Genomic DNA, 21,521 nt, shown 5'->3' with positions numbered 1-21,521 from the left:
GAGCAGAGCCACGTGCGTGCCCCGCCCTCGCCGACAGCCGCCCTCACGCGCTCCGCGTGCCCAAAGAGCTCACCGCGCTCTGCTCCCGCGTGGACCACGCGCCCCTGCTCGCTGCGCCTTCCGCCATCAGCACAGCGCCGCCTGCCCCGCTCACGCCTGCCCGAGCCATCCCATCACCCTGAGCCGGCCTCGCCGCTCGCGCGCCGCTCCACGCCACGCACAACCGGCCAAGCACCATTAAAGGCGCTCCGCCGAGCCCGCTGGCCGGCCACCGCCGCGTTCCACCCCTCCACTACCTTTAGCGTCAATAAAAGGGCCCCAATGCCACCCACCACCACCACAACTCCACCGCCGCCGCACAGCCCTCCTCAAGCTCTCCAGCGTCACCGCCACCACCATAACTGCCGAGCTCCGCCCGCCGCCGTGGGGAGCCGTCCACAGGCCGCCATCGCCCAAGGTGAGCGATCCTGTGTGGATCAACACTACGTGTTACTTGGTACAAGAAAACTTGCTTTGAAAATACTTTCTTTCAAATGAACCCCTGCATAAAAATTAGCTTTTCGCAGATAAAACCCTAGCCTTATCCTTGATTTACCCTATGCATTATATTCTGTTTGTACCCCCTCCGTGGGTGTGGTTGGACTTGCTGAGTACATTTGTACTCACCCCATTCTTAATTTTTACAGAGGAAGATCCAGACTTCGTTCCCGAAGACGTTGAGTAGAGACTACGTCCTGCACCCAACTTTGCCTGTGGATAGGGTCACCCGCAGGAAGTTCCGTATGGCGCAAGACTCTGATGACTCCCTCTTGGTAGTTAATATCATTGTGAGGGTGTTAGTTGTTATCCTCGCGATAGTGGCGCTTCACTGCCCACTTCCACGTAGAGTTATACGGTGATCTACCATCTGATGTAATAAAAGTGTTTTCAGCCTCCTGGGATAGATATTGTATCACTTTTAAGTCTTCTCTTATGAGGGAATGCTTCAGGTGGTATCAAAGCCGTAGGTTGGCCGTAGGACGTAACCCTTAGGATCGAAACCCTTTTCAGGCCTTTTCACATTAGGATTTTTCCTTACTTAATCCTTTTTCCACACAAACACTCACCGCTGATTCTTGCCCTGTTCTAGATGGCTGACAATGGATGGAGTGGCGGAATCCGCCACGCAGAGCCCAGCCTTCCTAAGTTATTGATACTTAGCCTGGAACGCATCAGAGTGGTGGACCCACCAGGGTACGTCTACCGGGAGTACGACTCCAGGGGCACTCTTCGGTGCGACATGATGATTTTCGTGGGAAGGAGCACCCGCTACCCTGACGTGGACCCCTGGTTCATCTCCACCACTGGCTTTTGCTTCCCTGACACCTACCGAAAGGCCGCCCAAAAAGCCTTGCGGTGTCTGCGTGTGGTTTACAAGCATCATCTTCAGCGGACTCCTATGGGATTTTTCCCGCCTACTGAAGGAAGGGGACGCTCATGGATTGCCCGAATGAGAGGACTTGGAAGAGAAGAAGAAGTCCTAGAAGATACGGCCTCCCACTTATCCATCTACCTCACCGGCCTGGATGAACTCTACCGCGAACAGGCGGAACAACTGAAGCATCAAATCCACCGGGCAGAAAAGGCAACCCAAGAACTGGAGGAACAACGGACAAGAGCCGCACGCGCAGAGTATTCCCTAGCCGCTCTCCAAGCCCAATGGCAAGAATACAAGGCTCGCAGAGGAATAGGTGGGTGGATAGAGGAAGAACCCGAAGAAACCCATTGGGATAGAGGTACTCAGACCGAAGATGATGTGATGGATCAGTGTCTTCCACCAAAGAAGCGCCCTATCCAGATCGAGGAAGAGTCCCCATGATAGGAGTAGCACTCCAAGCTAGAACCCATATCCTAATAATCATGTATCCATGAAAACTGTACCCCTCCATGATGTAATAATAAGTACCATCTACCCCCTTTTGTACCCAAATATTCGTGCAAAACTTGTTCACTCTACCTTTGCTTTCAGATGGCTGAGGAAGGATGGACCCAGGGCAATTGACAAGCTGCACCTGGCTTCCCCAGCCTTTTGATCAACGCCCTGGAGAGCCTTGGCATTACGGAACGCCCAAGGTACTACAGCAGAGAGTACGAGCACCATGGTACCCTCCGCTGCAGGGTGATCCTGGTCATCGCGAGAAGTGACCGCTACCCCAACATTCAGCCATGGCGAGTGACCGCTACAGGGTTTAGGCACCAAGACACATATCCCTTGGCCGTCAGAAAGGCGCTCCGTTATCTATGCCGGATTTTTGAAGGACACCTGGCCCCCACACCAATGAGATTCTTCTCTCCGACCATCAGGACTCCAGTTTGGGAAGCTCGTATGAGAAGCCTGGAACGGCGCCGCCATGAAGAAGACCCCCTGTACCAAGTGGCTACCTACCTAGCCTCCTTGGATCAGCTCTTTGACGAGCAAGCCAGCATCCTGAGGGAGCAGACCCATCGAGCCGAACAAGCAGAGCTCGCGGTAAGACTGCAACAGATCCAGGAAGCCCAAGCCGAGGCAAGAGCCGCAGCCGTGGTCAGCAGCGAAGCGGTTGCAAAGGAGAGCCTCAGGCAGGCTCGGGACCGGCGTATGCAAGAATGGACTAGAAGTGGAACGCCAGTCCCGACAATTGGGGAAGACCATGTCTTACTTGGAACGCCCATCATAGGATGGGGACCACTCTTGAGAACCCCACAAGCCCCGCCTGAGAACCCTGAAGGGCCTACTACCGCCGTTGAAGTGGAAGCTGCTGGACAACCCTTAGAAAATGGGAAGCCAGAGAACGGCGGGCAAGGACTGCTCGCACACTCTGAAGAAGGCTCGCCCCGCGAGTAGCATGCCTTGAAGCCACCCCAACCTCTTCGGCTTAAGTTGCACCCTTAAGTGTGATCCTGTACCCGGACGTGTAGTACGCGTTTTAGTCTTGTCCCCGTGTTGTACCCTCCCTTGCAGTAATAAAGTTGTTTGTGCTTGTTGTTTGTTATGTTGTGTGCTTGTTAGTTGTGTGCTTTTCGGCGGAAGGTAGATTCTGCCTTTTCAAAAATACGAATTAAACAACTTAAACATCACTTAATTCTAATCCCAATCTCACGAAAACTCTATCCAATCTACAGATGGCTTCCTGAAGCGGTACGAGGGCCTCCCGCAACCGGACCCCTGCAGCCGCTGGCGCGAGAGGACAGCCTAATGGACAGAACCCTCCCCAGGAAGAACAAGAAGTGAGCCAGAACAGAGGAGAAAATCAAGGAGAAGTGCCACTGCCACCATCACCACCCCTCGGGGACCTGGCATAGATAATACACAACCAGACCCTCATACTGGAAACACTGGCCAATGCCCTCATCAACAAACAGCCACGAGAGCAGACCACGAATGATAAGCTGACAGCTTTTCTGAGGACCAAGCCGCCCACCTTTGCCGGATCCAGCAACCCCTTGGATGCAGACAACTGGCTGCGGGTAATCCAAAGGAAGCTCGAGCCGTTCGAATGCCAGGATCGAGACAAAGTCCTTCTGGCAGCCCACCAACTCACCGGGACTACCTTAGCCTGGTGGGAGAATTATTGCGCCGCTGTCGAAGATGCCTCCACCATCACTTGGAAGGAATTCATAAAGGAGTTCCGCCGCTATCATATCCTCTCGGTCACCATGAAGCGCAAGGCGGATGAGTTCCACGCACTGCAGCAAGGAAGCATGTCGGTGGAAGAGTACACCCATCAGTTCATGGAACTGGCCCGATATGCACCAGAGGAAGTGGATGATGATGAAAAGAAGCAGGACATGTTCAAGAAGGGATTGAACCCAGAACTCCGGACCCTGCTTACCCCTCAGATCTACCTGGACTTCAACACTCTGATGAACAAGGCCATTCTCACAGAAAGGGCCAAAGCGGAAGAAAGAAAGGACAACAAGCGCAAGTTCCTGGAAAGCAAGGCCCGCCAGCTGGACCGCTTCCAGAAACCAAGGAATTCCAGCTATATGGCACCAAGATATCAGACCCCAATGCAGTATAGGACCCAGTCTCAGGTGACAGGCCCACAGGCCTCTAACACACAGTTCAGGAGCCAGAACACCATGAAAGCCCCGCAGAGCAATGCAAGCCAGGTCACCACCAACAACAGCAATGCTAGGGCCTGTTTCAACTGCCATGAGACAGGGCATTTCATTGCCAACTGCCCATATGCCAAGAACAAGCCTACTACATCAGCCTTCTTCAACACGGTGAATGGACCAAGGCCAGTTTTGTCAGGTGCCAACCGAGTGCCCATCCGCAACAACAACAACACCAACAACAACAGTCAGCAGATGAGGCAGCCCCAGCAGTCATTTGGACGAGCCCACGTCAACCACATCAACACGCAGGAGGCTCAAGGAGCTTAGGGCATAGTGCTCGGTGAGTACCTAGTCAGCTCAGCTCTTGCAACGATATTATTTGATTCTGGAGCATCACACTCGTTCATATCCTCAAGTTTTGTGGAAAAGCACAATATACCTACAGTACTACTAAAAACACCCCTATTAACCCGGACGCCTGGAGGTGACATCAAGTGTCAACTAGGTTGTCTACGAGTAAGGATCAATTTAAGTGGGGTAGAATTTCTAGCAGACCTAGTAGTAGTTAAGTCTAAGGGAATAGACGTGATCCTTGGAATGGACTGATTAAGCCAACACAATGGTCTCATAGGTTGTTCCGATAAAGTGGTACACCTAACGAACCCGGAAGGAGTACGAGTGACCTGCCATACCCGGGGAAGTGGATCTAACCCAATGGTGTTTAGCATGGAAGCCAAGTTCTTGGAAGAAGTCCCGGTAGTAATCGATTACCCAGATGTTTTCCCTGAAGAACTTCCCGGAATGCCACCAGATAGGGATATAGAGTTTGTCATCGACCTTGTCCCTGGAACCTCTCCTATAGCCAAGAGACCCTATAGGATGGCAGCCTCTGAATTGGCGGAATTAAAGAAGCAGCTGGAAGAACTACAACGAATTGGCTTCATCAGACCAAGCTCGTCGGCTCCATGGCCGACACCTCAATAACAGTATCTGGCAATGATGCTGCAACCCAAGTCTCCTACAGAAGTCCTGGCTAACAGATTTCCTCACGCCAATGGAGTCACCTGGGTTTTCCATGATCTTCCGACCGGTGGCTTGCATCATGTGGACGTGCAAAATGTACCTAATATTACACAACGTCAGCCTGGTCAGAGGGCAACACAGGGCGGTCATAGCAATGAGATGGTGCTGTATCAATCACCATCCAATCAACCCCCCCCCCCCCAGCAAGCTACACAGACGACTGCATCGGCTGCTTAGCCGATGACCTCACCAAACGTCCAGCCAGCATCGGCAGCCTTGCCGTTGACTCCACCAGCACCACAGGCAGTATCAGCTGGTGGCCAACAAATCGACTGGGCATCCAAGATTGCTGAGATGATGAGAGATCAGTTTGGTTTGAAGTCAAAGCAGCAGAATCTGATGTACCGAACTCCATATCCAGCTGCTTATGATCAATTGCCATTGCACCATAAGTACAAGCTTCCAGATTTCACCAAGTTTTCTGGATAGGGAGAAGTCTCCACCGTGGAACATATCAATAGATTCATTGTACAGTGTGGAGAAGCAGCTCAACAAAATGCATTAAAAGTGCATTTGTTTTCAATGTCTTTGTCTGGATCGGCCTTTACGTGGTTCACTATGTTGCCAGCCAACTCTATTATATACTGGACCGATCTGGAGAAGCAGTTTCACCAGTTCCTCTACTCTGGTGTAGAGGAGATGAAGCTGACCGATTTTACCAACCTGAGGCAAAGAAATGATGAATCGGTCGCCGCCTTCATTCAGAGGTTCAGAGATGTCAAGAACCGGTGCTTTAGTCTGGTTCTATCTGATCAACAGCTAGCAGAGGTTGCCTTCCAAGGACTCCTACCGCACATCAAGGAGAAGTATGCTTCTCAGGAGTTCTACAGCATCAGTCAGATGGCTAAAAGGATGACAGGAGAGGCAAAACCATATGAGCAGAAGAGGAGCAACTACCAGAAGAAAGTCAACTTTGTCGACTGCTCAGATACTTCTGACTCAGATGATGATCAGATGGTGGGATCGGCTGAATGGATTCAGAATAATAAGAAGTCGATCTCATGTCCTTTCGGTAACAAAGAACCTGATAAGTATGGGTTCGATATTACCAAGGCTGACAAGATGTTCGAACTGTTGCTGTCAGAAGGGCAGATCAAGCTGAAGCCATACCATAAAATCCCGACAGATCAAGAGTTGAAGAATATCAAGTACTGCAAGTGGCACACTATAACGTCTCATGATACCAATGAGTGCAAAGTGTTTCGTCAGCAGATACAATCGGCTATAGAGCAGGGTAGGCTCAAGTTTGAGACACCCAAAAAGCCGATTGATGGGAATCCGTTTCTAGCACATATGGTAGATGTTGGAAAGAAGGGTAACGCTTTACAAACAAAGATGCTTACATCACAATCGGCCAAGGAGTCTGGTGCTGTTGATCCCAAAGCACAGATAGCGGCCAATGAAGCTAAAGGCAAAGGGCCACAACAGAGAGAAGAATCAGCGGTGCCTAAGAAGAAGGTCACATCTCAGATGCTGTTGAACAAGTTCCAGCGTGATCAAGAAAGAAGACAGTACCGGGAAGAATCTGCACGATGACGTGAAGGGCATTGGAAGTATCCTTTCTTTGTGTACTGTTGGGAAGAAAGGTTGACTCTGCCGACGGTGGATAATTGTCCAGAGTGCAACGGTTTCTATCGTGAAGACCAATCGTACAAGAAGCCACGTTTCGACCAGAGGCCTCGGGGGCCGATCATTAGAGAGAGAGGTGATGATAGACGCGTCTCTGTACATGATCGGCTGGGGGGCAGGGTTTCTGTGCATTATCGGCTGGGGGGCAGGACCATGCTACGTGATCCTACAGGAGGAAGGATTTCTATTGATGAGCAAGTTGAACAAGCTGCTGTTGCTCAAGTTCTTGATGAATACCCACACCGTAGAGATCCAGAAAGAGTGCCTGTGCTTGATAACATTGATTGGCCACAATGGTGTCCGGGAAACCTAACCAGATTACATAAAAGGTGAGTTCAAAGGCTACATCAGATAGAGGCACTGGAGGAAGTGGAAATAAGAGAGGCTCCTAGGAGGGGAGTCAGATCTGAAGTCTGGTGTGTCAAGCCAAAAGCCGATGAAGGACAACAATCAGAACCATCGGCTACATCCATTAATGTAACTTCCATGCTTCCACCGATCCAAGCAGTCGGTTCTCCCAACCGTTCCTAATGGATGAGTTCCTAGAAGATGAAGGGAAGTTGGGGCACAGGTTCACATCGGCCGATGCATTGGAGGAAGTAGATATTGGAGATGGAGATAGACCAAGGCCGTCGTTTATTAGTGCTAAGTTAGATCCCGAGTACAAGCAAGAGTTAGTGAAGCTGTTGAAAGAGTACAAAGATTGTTTTGCTTGGGAATATTATGAGATGCCAGGTTTGGATCGATCTATTGTTGAACATCATTTACCTATCAAGCCTGGGTATCGACCACATCAGCAAGGTTATGCAATCCTAAGATCTTACCAGATATAAAGGCCGAGATCACAAAGTTAATAGAAGCAAAGTTCATCAGGCAATGCAGATATGCTGAATGGATATCCAATGTGGTTCCTGTATATAAGAAGAATGGGAAGCTACGTGTGTGCATTGACTTCATAAATCTCAATAAAGCTACGCTGATGGATGGTTACCCAATGCCAGTTGCCGATATGTTGGTAGATGCTACTGCAGGAAATAAAGTGATCAGTTTTATAGATGGGAATGCTGGGTATAATCAAATATTCATGGCTGAGGAAGATATTCATAAAACTGCATTCAGATGTCCAGGGCATGTCGGTTTGTTCGAATGGATTGTCATGACTTTTGGTTTGAAGAATGTTGGAGCAACATACCAGAGGGCCATGAATTACATCTTCCATGAAATCATCGGCAAGATTGTTGAGATTTATATTGATGATGTTGTGGTGAAATCCAAGGGATACCAAGAGCATTTAGCCGATTTGCGCAAAGCTTTGGAATGTACCAGGAGACATGGATTGAAAATGAATCCTAACAAGTGTGCATTTGGTGTGTCGGCTGGACAGTTCCTTGGATTCATGGGGCATGAGAGAAGGATCGAGATCAGTCAGAAGACTATTGCAGCCATTAACAAAGTAGTGGCTCCGGAGACAAAAGTTGAACTTCAATCGTTGATCGGCAAAGATTAATTTTATTTGGAGATTCATTGCTAATCTATTCGGTAAAATACAGTTGTTCAGTCCTTTATTGAATTTGAAGGCTGATTAGAAGTTTGTATGGGGAGAGGCACAGCAAAAGGCATTGGATGAAATCAGACAGTATCTAACATCGCCTCCTGTGTTGGTTCCACCGCAAAAGCACAATCCGTTTAAGTTATATTTATCGGCTGATGAACGTGCCATCGGATCGGCCCTTATTCAGGAGTTTGAGGGAAAAGAGCGCGTGATATATTTTGTTAGTAGAAGACTCTTGGATGCTGAAACCAGGTATTCTCCTGTTGAAAAATTATATCTTTGCTTATACTTTTCTTGTACCAAGCTTAGACATTATCTATTATCGGCTGAGTGTGTTGTGGTGAGCAAAGATGATGTTATTAAATACATGCTCTCATTGCCGATTCTGAATGGGAGAATTGGAAAGTGGATTCTGGCCTTGTCTGAGTTTGATTTGAGATATGAATTGGCTAAAGCAGTTAAGGGACAAGTTATGGCCGATTTTGTTGTTCAGCATTGTGGGCCAGAATTTGGGGTTGTTGATCTAGTTCCGTGGACATTATTCTTTGATGGTTCATCGTGTGGAGTTGGATCTGGTATTGTCATTGTTTTGGTGTCGCCTTGGGGGGCAACATTTGAGTTGTCTTTTCCGATAGAAGCTACTGCTACCAACAATCAGGCTGAGTACCAGGCTTTGCTTAAAGGAATTAGGCTGTTGCAAGAAATCGGAGCTGATGCAGTTGAAATATTTGGGGATTCCATGCTGGTGGTTAATCAGTTGATCGGCATATATGAGTGTAAAGATGATGTCTTACGAGTTTATCATGAAGAGTGCTGCCGATTGCTGAAAGAATTCAAGAAAGTGACCATCGAACATGTACCCAAATTTTACAATGGAGATGCTAATCGGTTGGCACAGCATGCTTCTGGTTATTGGCCGATAGAAGGTGTGATGATTTTGGAGTTGCCTACTAATGATTGGAGGAAAGAGATTGTGGAATATTTAGAAAATCCCTCCAAGAAAGTAAGCCGAAGAATCAGGTTTCAGGCAACTAAATATGTGTTGCTCGAATGAGAGCTATATTATCGGACGATTGATGGAGTTTTACTCAAATGTCTTGATAAAGAGGAAGCTAAGATCCTGATGGGAGAGATACATGAGGGTGTCTGCGGTTCACATCAATCGGCATATAAAATGAAGTGGGTAATCAGGAGGAATGGATATTTTTGGCCAACTATGTTAGAAGATTGCTTCGCTTATTATAAAGGTTGTCAAGGGTGTTAGAAATTTGGAAATGTGCAGAGAGCACCGGCGTCGGCTATGAATCCTATTATTAAGCCGTGGCCGCTCAGAGGATGGGGAATTGATTTGATTGGACAGATTTATCCGCCATCCAGCAAAAATCACAAGTTTAAACTAGTAGCCACAGATTATTTCACCAAATGGGTGGAAGCAATTCCTCTAAAGACTGTGACATCCAAGGAGATGATTAAATTTGTGAAAGAGCATATTGTTTATCGGTTTGGTACTCCGCAAACCATCACGACCGATCAGGGTAGTATGTTTATTTCGGAGGAATTTGGAGGGTTTGCTGCAGGTATGGGAATTAAATTGTTAAATTCTTCTCCATATTATGCTCAAGCCAATGGCCAGGCAGAAGCTTCCAATAAAGGGATCATTAAGTTGATTAAGAGGAAAATTGAAGAACAGCCAAAGAGATGGCATACGACTCTTAATGAAGCTTTGTGGGCCTATAGGATGTCTTGCCATGGGGCTACTAAAGTGTCTCCATATCAGCTAGTTTATGGACATGAAGCTGTACTTCCTTGGGAAACTAGACTCTATTCCAGACGAGTTACATTCCAGGATCAGTTGACAGCCGATGAATATACTGCGCTAATGAAGGATGAGTTGGAAGATTTGGCTGGGCATCGGTTGAAAGCTCTCATCAATATCGAGGCTAATAAAACTAGAGTGGGCCGATGGTATGATAAGAAAGTCAAAGCCAAAACTTTTGACCAGGGAGATTTGGTGTGGAAACTGGTCTTGCCGATAGGAACAAAAGATCCCAAATTCGGCAAATGGTCTCCGACATGGGAAGGGCCATATAAGGTTAGTAGATGTGTTTCTGGAAACGCATACATTCTGGAGACATTGGAAGGAGAAGAATTTTTCAGCGCACTTAATGGCAAATATTTAAAGAAATACTACCCCAAGTGTTTGGGTGGATGCATAGCCGATTACGTGAGAAGATCGGTTGGGTTCAGAGTAGCCGATACAGAAAGTATATCGCCTTTAGTGCAAAAAACAAGAAAAGACTTGATCGTATCGTAATGTGTTCGAGTGTTTTCTTGGCCAATATGACATATATTGCCCTTAGATCAAAAATCAAATCCAGAACATGTGGTTCAAATTTGATTTTCTGTTCAATTTTGGATAGCGAAAAGGTGTTGGTTTGTTCGGCGCAATTGCAAGGCAGAAATCAGTATGAAACACAATAAAGATAAACGAGAGCCAACGGGGGAAGCCAGTTCATTGATTATATTTACAAAAGGGCCAGATAGGCTGTTACATGCTACAACCTAATCTGACTCTCCTCCGAAGAGGTTGCTGATGACCCCCTCCAGACTCACATCGGCGACGATGGCGTCAGCAGGAAGGCTGACATCGTCAACCAACTCGTCGAAGGCGTTCCGTGCCTCTCCCCACTCGGGGAAGACCGGCTCCCATTACCGGTAGTCCGCCCCGGACATGTGGGATACGAAGGCTATGGCCCTGGCAGCACCCGCATGGACCCCATGCTCGGCGAGCTCCGTGATGCGCGCCGGGATGTTCCGGAGGCGTGCGGCGACGGTGCTTCCCCTCGTATTCACCGAGTCGATGGCGACTCGGGCGGCGTCCAGAAGGTTCTGGACCTATGACTCCAAGTCTGGGAAAGAAAGGATTAGAGCAGATGATGTGAAGAAGAAATTGCTGAAGAAAGACATGGCTGGAAATCTTACTGGCAGCCTTGGTGTCGGCGTTGGTGAGCTGGCCGCGGACAACGACCTGATCCATCTGCGCCCGGTCAAGATCGAGGCGGGCTTCGTTGAGCTGGCGGAGGAGGTCGCAGATGTAGTCCTGGGTGCCCTCATCTAGGACCCGAAAGTTGGGGGGGAGCTCCATGGCGGCATACCTACAGAGAAGAACAGATGGTCAAAGGAAAACCTAAGGTGCAACATTGGTGGAAAAGAGAACGGTGTCTTACCCCAAATGGGGACGGAGCGGCGGAGGAGTATCGGAGGAACCCTTGCCGATGCGCTTGTTGCTGGCCATTTGTTCTGGAGAAGGAGAGGAGGCTAGGGTTTTTTTGAGACTTGAAGAGGAAGAAGGCAAGGAAAGGCTCTGGCCGATGAAGAGACTACAGTGCCGATGGGGCGATTTATAACCCAAGATTGGGAAGATGGATCGGTTGCGTGCACCAGCAAGGCCTTTACTCCTGGGTTTAGTCGAGGGACATATGGGTAAAAAGATAGAAGGTGGATCGGCAGATTCTCGTTGTGCGGACGAGAAGGTGAAAGGCTGAGGGCAAGGAGATTTTTACTCGCCACCTGCACGGGAAGCGAGACGGCAGTGAGTGAAGAGACCGTTCAGTAGCATAATCATGGAAAGGCTTAATTTCAAAGTAAAAAGGGCGTTTTTACTCCGAAATTGGGGGAGATGTGTTGACACCAAATTTTGGCACGTGTCAAGAAGGCGTGTTGAAGAGGAGAAAAAAGTTTTGCGTTGTGCGATCGGTGGATTTGGGAGAATGATCGTGTGCCACGGTCAAAGATCTTGCTGACCGAAGGGGAGCAAGTTGACCAGATATTTTGGCTTCGGTTTGTCAAGAATTATCTTGTTTTTAGAAGTAGTTTTTATTTCCTAGAATAGAATCATACTTTGCCGTAATCGGCTAGGATTGTGTTAGTAAGGGGTATAAATATGGACCCCGGACTATTGTAAAGATTGATACACATCCAAACAAACAAACTTTACTACTTGCAATTTACTTTCTCGTCGGCGACTTCGCCATCCTCATTTCTTTTCGGCGAGTTCTTTCAAGCTAATCAAGGATGTCTCACATTCGAGTGACTTGGTTTGCTGGTGAGTTTTCGTTTACCGAGTAAATCTGAGCTTTAGCTTCCGGGCGCATCGCTGTTGCTTCGTTCAGATCTATTCAAAATTTACCGAATTTATCTAAGCTTTTATCTCTGGGCGCATTGCTGTTTTCTCGCTTAGATTAATTCACAAACTACCCGGCTTAGTGATCTGTTTAATTGGCTGTAAGCTCCTTGTTTATCACGATAAACCTTGTAAAGCCGATTAGATTGAATCATAAGCTTAGCTTTGTCCAAATCCATACATTTGTGGGTTTGTACATTGTTACTCGGCACGCGTCGGCTTTAGATCTAGCCATCCCGGTTGCTCATCGGCATCGGCAGCTTATTGACGATTCATAATAGATCGCTTTTATTACACGCTCATCTTACACTATCTTTTGTCGCCTTCTAAATCGGCAGGGCCTTGCCGATACCCCGCGTAAGAGTTTTTCGGAAATCCAGCTGATACACCCTTGAATTTGACGGTTTGCTATTTCCTTGTCAATTTACATCTCAAATTAACTGGCACGCCTTGGTTCAAATCAGTGCAGTCCGGGCTTGGCGTACGGGGCTCCTGGGCTTGGTGTGTGATCATCTCGCGTCAGCACGGGTGACTCTTGGTGAGCTCTTGGAGACTGTTGGAGCCCCAAGGGAATGAGATTCTACATGGTGTGAAGCGCGCCATTCCGGAGATGGAGAAAGGGCATTCTTAGTGAAGACTTGCTTCTTGGTGATGCAAGGGAGCGATACCCTTAGTGGGTGCTCCAACGTGGATTAGGGGGGAGTGTCAACTCCTCGATACCACAGGAAAAATCCGGTTGTCTCGTGTCCCTCTCACTTACATTTCTAGCATTTCATATATCTTGTTCTTACTTAGACCCATGCTTGATTGTTTTTATCTAGGAATTTATCATGCAAGTTTGTTTCTCTTGACTAGTTGACATATTTGTTAGTGTGATCAACTCTAAGGAAGATGAACATGTTAGTGTGTTATCCTACCTAGAATGATGATGCTAATGTGCTCTAGTTGATTGGATCAACCTTTGTAGATTGAGCAACACTAGTCTAGGTTAAGGACTCGATAGAAATTTGAAAAAGTCCCAATTCAACCCCCCCTTCTTGGGCCTCGATCGTTTCAATTGGTATCAGAGCTTAGGCTCTCTTTTAATAGGCTTAAAAATCTAGAGAATGGCCCCGGGGAGTAGTGGACCACCCAAGCTCGATGGGAGAAACTATAGCTTTTGGAAAGCTCGCATAGCAGGTTACCTTGAGGCTCTCAATCCCCTTGCTTGGGAGGTCACCGACAAAGCCGTTGCCGGTGTTATGGATGAGGATCACACCAAATGGAATGCTAGAGCTAAGAATGCTTTGTTTGATGCTATTAGTGAGAAAATCTTTACTCGTGTCCATAGCAAGAAAACCGCTCATGAAGTTTGGGAAGAGCTTGATACCATTCATGTAGGGTCTAAGAAGCTTCGTGAAGAAAAATACCACGTGCTTAAAGAGAAACTCAATGAGTTCAAAATGCTTCCTAGTGAATTAGTTGAATAAATGTTTGCTAGATTGAATGTACTTATTGAGGATATTAACGCTCTTGAAATTTCTCCTTTATCCACTAGTGACATCATCCGAAAGATCCTCCACTCATTACACAAGCCCAAGTACAACATTGTCACATCTTTGCTCTATAAGAAGGATCTTTCAACATTGGAAGTGAGTGAAGTAGTTGGCAAAATTCGGTCTCATGAGATGTTCCTCTTGGGCGAGATTGATCCTCCACAAGCCAAGAAGGACCTTGCACACAAGGCTAAAAGTGAGCACAAATCAAAGAAGAAGAACAAGGGCAAAGCTCCTTCACCAAGCTCAAGTGATGATGAGACTAGTGAAGAATCAAGTGATGTGGATGGAGACATTGAGCTAGCACTTCACATGAGGAAGACCACCAAGATGATGTCAAGGTTAAACAAGAAAGGGAACTATGATCCCAAGAAGAACAAATTTTGTACCCGGAGAAATCAAGACAACTCCAACAAGATGTGCTACAATTGTGCGAAGTACGGGCACCTCTCTTATGATTGCCCCGAACCAATCAAACCCAACAAAAAGCAAGAAGATGAGGGCAATCAACACAAGCACTCAAGGAAGAGCCATGAGAAGAAAGACTCAAGCAAGAAGAGATTTTTCAAGAGAAAAGAGAATATCAAGGCCTTCCTTGGAGAATGGGTCACTGATGGCGAAACCTCAAGTGATGATTCAAATGATGATGAATCCAAGAAGACAATTGTGGGAATCGCCATGCATGATGATGATGAGCCACCTCTACCTCCACCATCAATGTGCTTCTTAGCAAGAGGTAACAACAAGGTGAGCGATGATGAGTACTCCTCTAGTGATGAAAGTGAAAATGGTCTATCACCTAATGACATGCAATCCATCCTAGATGGGCACCAACAAGTGATCAAGAAGTATAAATCTAAATGCAAAGTTCTTGAAATTCAATATGCTAAGCTTAAGGCCTCACATGAAGAGTTGCTTATTAGAAACAAAAAGGTAGGTTAAACTCATGACACATGCATTGTTTCTAGCAAGCAACTTAGTGAGGAGCATGACAAGTTACTTACTACGCACAATGAATTAGTTGTCAAACATGATGAAGTAGTTATGCTTAATAAGTCACTTGTCTCAAGCAACAAGAAACTTAAGCTTGATTATGCTAATTTGAACATGAAATATCAAGAACTTGACCTTGCCTTTGATGCCATGGATGAAGAACTAAATGCAATTAAAGAGAATGGCATTAAGAAAAACATGACTACTTCTTGTGATGATGTTGTAGAAGTCTCTCACCCTACTACTTGTGATCATACTTCTACTTGTTCAAAGACTAACCATGATATGGAGAAAGAACTTGAGAAGAAACTTCAAAGTATGACCAAGTGCATGTACAATATGACAAAGGGAGCAAACTTGCACAAGAAAATTCTCTTCCACAATGCAAGGCACTTTGGGACAAATAGACTTGGATCCTTCCCCAAGCCTCCGGAGAATTGTCCAAAGTCGCCGGAGCTCAAAGCATGCTTCACCAAGGAAGTAGGCTCCTATTGTCAACATTGCCAAATTACCGGACATCATACAAGGGTGTGTCCAATTCCTAATCGTCCTCTTCCAACCTTGCCTCCTAACTACAAGTCACAATTCCATGATCATCATTTCTTGTTAAGCAAACATAAAAGTGGCAAGGTTAAGGCAAAATTCATTGGTACCCAAGAAAAGAAAAAGCTTCCACGCCAAATATGGGTTCCTAAAGTTTTAGTAACTCATGTCAAAGGACCCAAAGTTACTTGGGTTCCCAAACCTCAAAAGTGATTCACTTGTGTGTAGGTGAACTACAAAGCCGGTGGAAAGCATTGGGTGCTTGATAGCGGATGTACACAACATATGACCAGCTGTGTAAAGATGTTCACCTCACTAGATGAAGATGTGGGCGATCATGAACATGTCACCTTTGGCGATAACTCTAAAGGAAAGGTGGTAGGTTTGGGTAAGGTGGCCATAACAAAGGATTTATCTATCTCTAATATTTTGCTTATTGAATCGATTAGCTTTAACTTGCTCTCTATAGCTCAACTTTGTGATTTAGGACTAATATGCACCTTTAGTGATCAAGAGGTTGTAGTGACAAGCAAAGAGGACAAGAGCTTGATCTTCAAAGGATTTCGACATGGTAACATTTACCTTGTTGACTTCTCATCTAATGATGCAAGCTTGACGACGTGTCTCTTCACCAAGAACTCTTTGGGTTGGCTTTGGCATCGCCGCATTGCTCATATTGGGATGCGCCAACTCAAGAAGGCCTTCAAACGAGGCATGGTGGTTGGTGTTAAAGATGTTATATTTGACAAAAACAAATTGTGTAGTGCTTGTCAAGCCGGGAAGCAATTTACATCATCACATCCCATGAAGGCTTACTTATCAACATCAAGAAGCTTGGAGCTACTACACATGGATCTCTTTGGACCAACCACCTACAAAAGTCTTGGTGGTAATCTCTATTGTCTTGTAATTGTTGATGATTATTCTAGATATACTTGGACTTTCTTTTTAGAGGACAAAAGCAAGACGGTGGGGATCTTCAAGATTTTTGTAAAGCAAGCTCAAAATGAATTTGAATCAAGCGTTGTGAAGGTCCAGAGTGACAATGGCACGGAGTTTAGGAATACACTTGTTGAAGAACTTTGCAATGACTTGGGCATCAAGCTTGAGTTTTCATCAAATACACACCCCAACAAAATAGAGTCGTGGAGAGGAAGAACAAGACATTGATCACCCTTCCAAGAGCAATGTTGGATGAATATGGCATCTCACAAAGACTTTTGGCGGAAGCCATCAACACCACATGCCATGCATCCAACCGGGTTTATCTCCACCGCTTCCTAAAGAAGACACCCTGAGCTTCTCATTGGGAGAAAGCCCAACATCTCTTACTTCCGCGTCTTCAGTTGCAAATGCTACATCTTCAAGAAAAGAAAACACCTAGGCAAGTTTGAAAGTAGATGTGATGTTGGTTTTCTTGTTGGTTATTCATCTAACTCCAAATCATATCGAGTATTCAATAAAGCCACCCACATGATTGAAGAAACTTGTGATGTGGAGTTTGATGAGACTAATGGCTCCCAAGGGGAAGGTTTCTCTTGTGATGATGTAGGTGATGAACCACTACGAGAAGTTATGAAGAACATTGCCATTGGACAAATCAAACCAAAAGAAGAGGAAGAAGAAAATGCAAATCCATCTACTCAAGTAGAAGTCTCTTCCAAAGATGACTCCAAGGTTGAAGAAGAAACTACACCAAAATATCATCAAGATGAGTCATCCGATGAAGAAGATGATACTTCTCATCCTCCTTAAGACATTCAAGATGGGCAAGTGGTTCAAGAACAACTTCCATTTGACGACACCCACATCACAAGTGAACAAGCCCAAGCTCAAGCCCAAGACGTCGAACCACTAGAAGATCCTTCATCTCATTCATAAGAGGGGCCAACAAGAACTTCAAGGAACCATCCCATTGACTTGGTCATGGGTGACCCTTCCGGTGGAGTAAGAACTCGTAGACGTCAATATGCCTCTTTTTGTGAACATTACTCGTTTGTTTCTTGCTTGGAACCCACAAATATAGATGAAGCACTTGAGGACCCGGATTGGGTAATGGCAATGCAAGAAGAGCTCAACAACTTCACCCACAATGAAGTTTGGGTTCTTGAAGAGCATCCTCAAGGCAAGAACATCATTGGCACCAAGTGGGTCTTCCTCAACAAACAAGATGAACATGGTGTGGTGGTTCGAAACAAGGCAAGATTTGTGGCTAAGGGCTTTGCACAAGTTGAAGGGTTGGATTTTGGTGAAACATTTGCCCCTGTTGCAAGACTTGAAGCCATTCGTATCCTCCTAGCATATGCTTCACATCATAATATGAAACTTTTTCAAATGGATGTGAAGAGTGCTTTCTTAAATGGCTTTATTAATGAGTTAGTATTTGTTAAACAACCTCCTGGGTTTGAGGACCCTAGATATCCTAATCATGTTTATAGGTTGCACAAGGCACTCTACGGGCTTAAGCAAGTGCCTAGGGCTTGGTATTAACACCTTCGTGACTTCCTCCTCAACAAGGGCTTCAAGAACGGGAGGGTGGATACTACATTGTTCACAAGAATCATCAATGAGGAACTATTTGTATGTCAAATTTATGTTGATGATATCATTTTTGGTTTAACTAACCCTACTCTTTGCAAAGAATTTGGAGATATGATGGCTAGAGAATTCGAGATGTCCATGATCGGTGAGCTCAACTTCTTCCTTGGTTTTTAAATCAAGCAATTAAAGGAAGGGACCGTCATCCATCAAGAAAAATATACAAGAGACATTCTCAAGAAATTCAAGATGGATGATTGCAAGCCGATCAAGACATCAATGCCAACCAATGGACATCTTGACTTAGATGAGGGAAGTAAATCGGTTGACCAAACTCTTTATCATTCTATGATTGGGTCGCTCCTTTACCTAACCGCATCTAGCCCCAATATCATGTTTAGTGTATGTATGTGTGCTCGCTTTCAAACAAATCCTAAGGAATCACACCTTAGTGCCGTAAAGCGCATCCTTAGATATCTCAAACATACACCTAGCATAGGCTTGTGGTACTCCAAAGGCGCTAGTTTTACACTCTTGGGATACTCGGATTCGGATTTTGCCGGATGCCGTGTGGATCGCAACAGCACATCAGGTGGGTGCCACTTGCTAGGGCGTTCTTGGTCTCTTGGTCTTCAAAGAAACAAAATTTCGTGGCCTTGTCAACCGCGGAGGCGGAATACATTGCCGCCAGGGCTTGTTGTGCTCAAATCCTCTACACGAAGCGAAGCCTCTTGCACTATGGTCTGGTATTAGATAGGATCCTGCTCCTTTGTGATATTGAGAGTGCCGTAAAAATTGCTAATAACCCGGTTCAACACTCTCACATAAAGCACATAGATATTCGCCCTCACTTTCTAAGAGATCACGTGGCAAGGAATGATATCATTCTTTGTGGTGTTCATTCCGAAGATAAATTGGCGGATATCTTCACAAAACCTCTAGATGAGAGCACCTTTTGTAGGTTGCGAAGTGAGCTTAACGTGCTAGATGCTTCTAACGTCATGTAATTGCCTTGTCATATAGATGCATTTCATATATACATACTAGGGGCTTGTCTAATCTTGTCAAGATAGTGATGAACATGGGTCTTGCATGAGCTGGTGGTTCCTTGTTTCGCTCATGGCATGTAAAAGGCTCATCATGAAGAAGCTTGCCGAGGGTTCAACCTTGACAAGATAGATTTAATTTTATGCAATGCATTCTTCTTGTCATATAGCGTGCATTCATGTTTAAATTCCTGCTTTGCATGAGCATTGCAACGCTAGTAGCATCACAAGGGAGCAAATTACACTTCGAGAATGATATTCATGCCATATATGATATATCAACTCCATAAGAGTGATAAGATCAATGTTGCGCTTTCATGCCTATTGAGTCATGTCCTAGCGAACTTAAAGTTTCAATCTCTAAGCTCATAGGCAATGTGGCTCATACATTTCTTGGATCTTGTGTTTATCCTCTCTTGGTTCTTAATTTGCCTATATTAAGTAAAAGCTTGCGAGCAACTATAAGTATGAGTGTTTGAGGGGTGAAGTTGTCTCTCGAAAATGGTCCAATTTAAGTGTTTATGGCTTTGGTTCTTCGGTAATTGGATCACAAGTAGAGGTTTTAGTTCAGCTGAAAAATCCAGTGCCACCGGTTAAACCGTTGCTAGACCACCGGTCTATCCGGTGCTGTCCGGTTACACCGACGCCATACCGGCGGTCTAACCAGTGAAACTGTCTAGTCAATCTTCGAGAAAAAACCCTCTCTGTGCAACCGGTGCCACTCTATGTTGACTCAATTCAAATCAGTTCAAATCCAGTCAAAATTGCACCGGTGCTCTGTACCTCTGACCCACCGGTGCATCCGGTGCTCCTAGGGTTTGCGGGCCCGTGCGTTCAGTTTCCTTATTCTCCCTTACGGGCCGCGCACATCAGTTACCCTTCCACCTGCCGCCTTCCTTCTCGCGAACCGCCGTTGCCCGAGCGCCGCCCGTTCATTCACCGCAGCTCTCCCACGCATCCACGCCGTGCCGCCGCGCCTCCACACTTCCTCCGGCGCGCACCTCCTTCGTTGCCGCTCCGCAGTGCCACCTCTCCACCGTGCCCGCGCTCGTGCCGCCCAGGCCGCCGCTGCCTAACCCTAGCGCCTCGCGCTGCCGCCCTGCGCCGCCGCCACCGCACTCCTCCGGCGGCCATCACCCATCTGCGCCGCCTCGAGCAGTACCCAGGCACCTCTGCTCTGATCTTGAGTTCTCCTCCCACCTCAAGCACAAGGTGTTCGACGTTTTGCCTCAAGGCAATTTCGCGTCGATTTCTTCCGGTTCTCAGTGGTATGGTTCAAACTCGTGTTCTACTCATCTTTTGCCACTAGACCATCTTTGCTATCACACTTGTGCACCCACTGTCACCTTTTGCTATCACTTGTGCACATTTTATCTCACATTTAGGAGTGTGTCTGCACTTGTTTCACTCTAGAGCACATACTAGACCTTAGTGAGTCACACACTCACATCTCATCGTAATCGTGTCACTACTCCATTGTAAAATCATTTGAGACACTTTTTATCCACTAGAACACATGCTTAGGCTCAATCATATCCATGCTTTGCTTAGGATCTCTCATCTCTAGTGCAAGATTCTCGTACTGTTATATTACTTCCCATCTTAATTCTAGAATCTTCCACCGCTCTCTCTGACAGATGGCAGGTGATAAGAAAGGAAAAGGGAAGGCAGTTGTTGAGCTGAAGAAGAAGAGGTCTCGTGATGAACGCGAGTGGGCCAGAGCACTTGCAGCAGCAGATCAGCCACAATGCTTTCTAAGGATCCGAGGGTCAGAGGCAGAAGCAGAGAGGTAGGGGGAGCCACAGGGCACACCGTAGCTACGCCTCTCAGCACGTACTCACCCCACAGAGACAGCTCAGCCCACACCACCTCCTCGCGGTGGTCCATGGACCCGAGGGGGTGCAGCTCAGAGGCGAGGGACTCGCACACAGCCACAGCAACAGTCCGAGTAGCAGTCAGAGGGTGACACAGAGATAGAGGGTGACACACAGACTGGGGATCAACCCGGAGGTGACAGTTCCTCAGAGTCCTACTTCGTTGATATTATTGACCTCAGAGGGATGCCGTCGCACAAGATCCGGCGATTTCGTTTTGTCACTTATCAAGTCTGGTTTCCAGCGCAGCAAGAGGAGAACGTTGACCACCGGTTCTACACACGGATACAGATGGCGTTCTACTACGCCTACTGTCAGTTGGGCGTCAAGTTCAGCGAGCACAGGAGACTCCACTGGGTTTCTCTTAGAGTGTCAGCAGGAGGAGTCCCTATACTCCCGTTCTTTGAGGTATACCCCAGACTATGAGCACTAGTCAGCGACAGGGATAGATATGTCCGTGAGTGG

The sequence above is a fragment of the Panicum virgatum genome, chromosome 3N (assembly GCF_016808335.1).
Source record: "Panicum virgatum strain AP13 chromosome 3N, P.virgatum_v5, whole genome shotgun sequence".
Taxonomy (NCBI): domain Eukaryota; kingdom Viridiplantae; phylum Streptophyta; class Magnoliopsida; order Poales; family Poaceae; genus Panicum; species Panicum virgatum.
Note: the sequence above shows the minus strand (reverse complement) of the source record.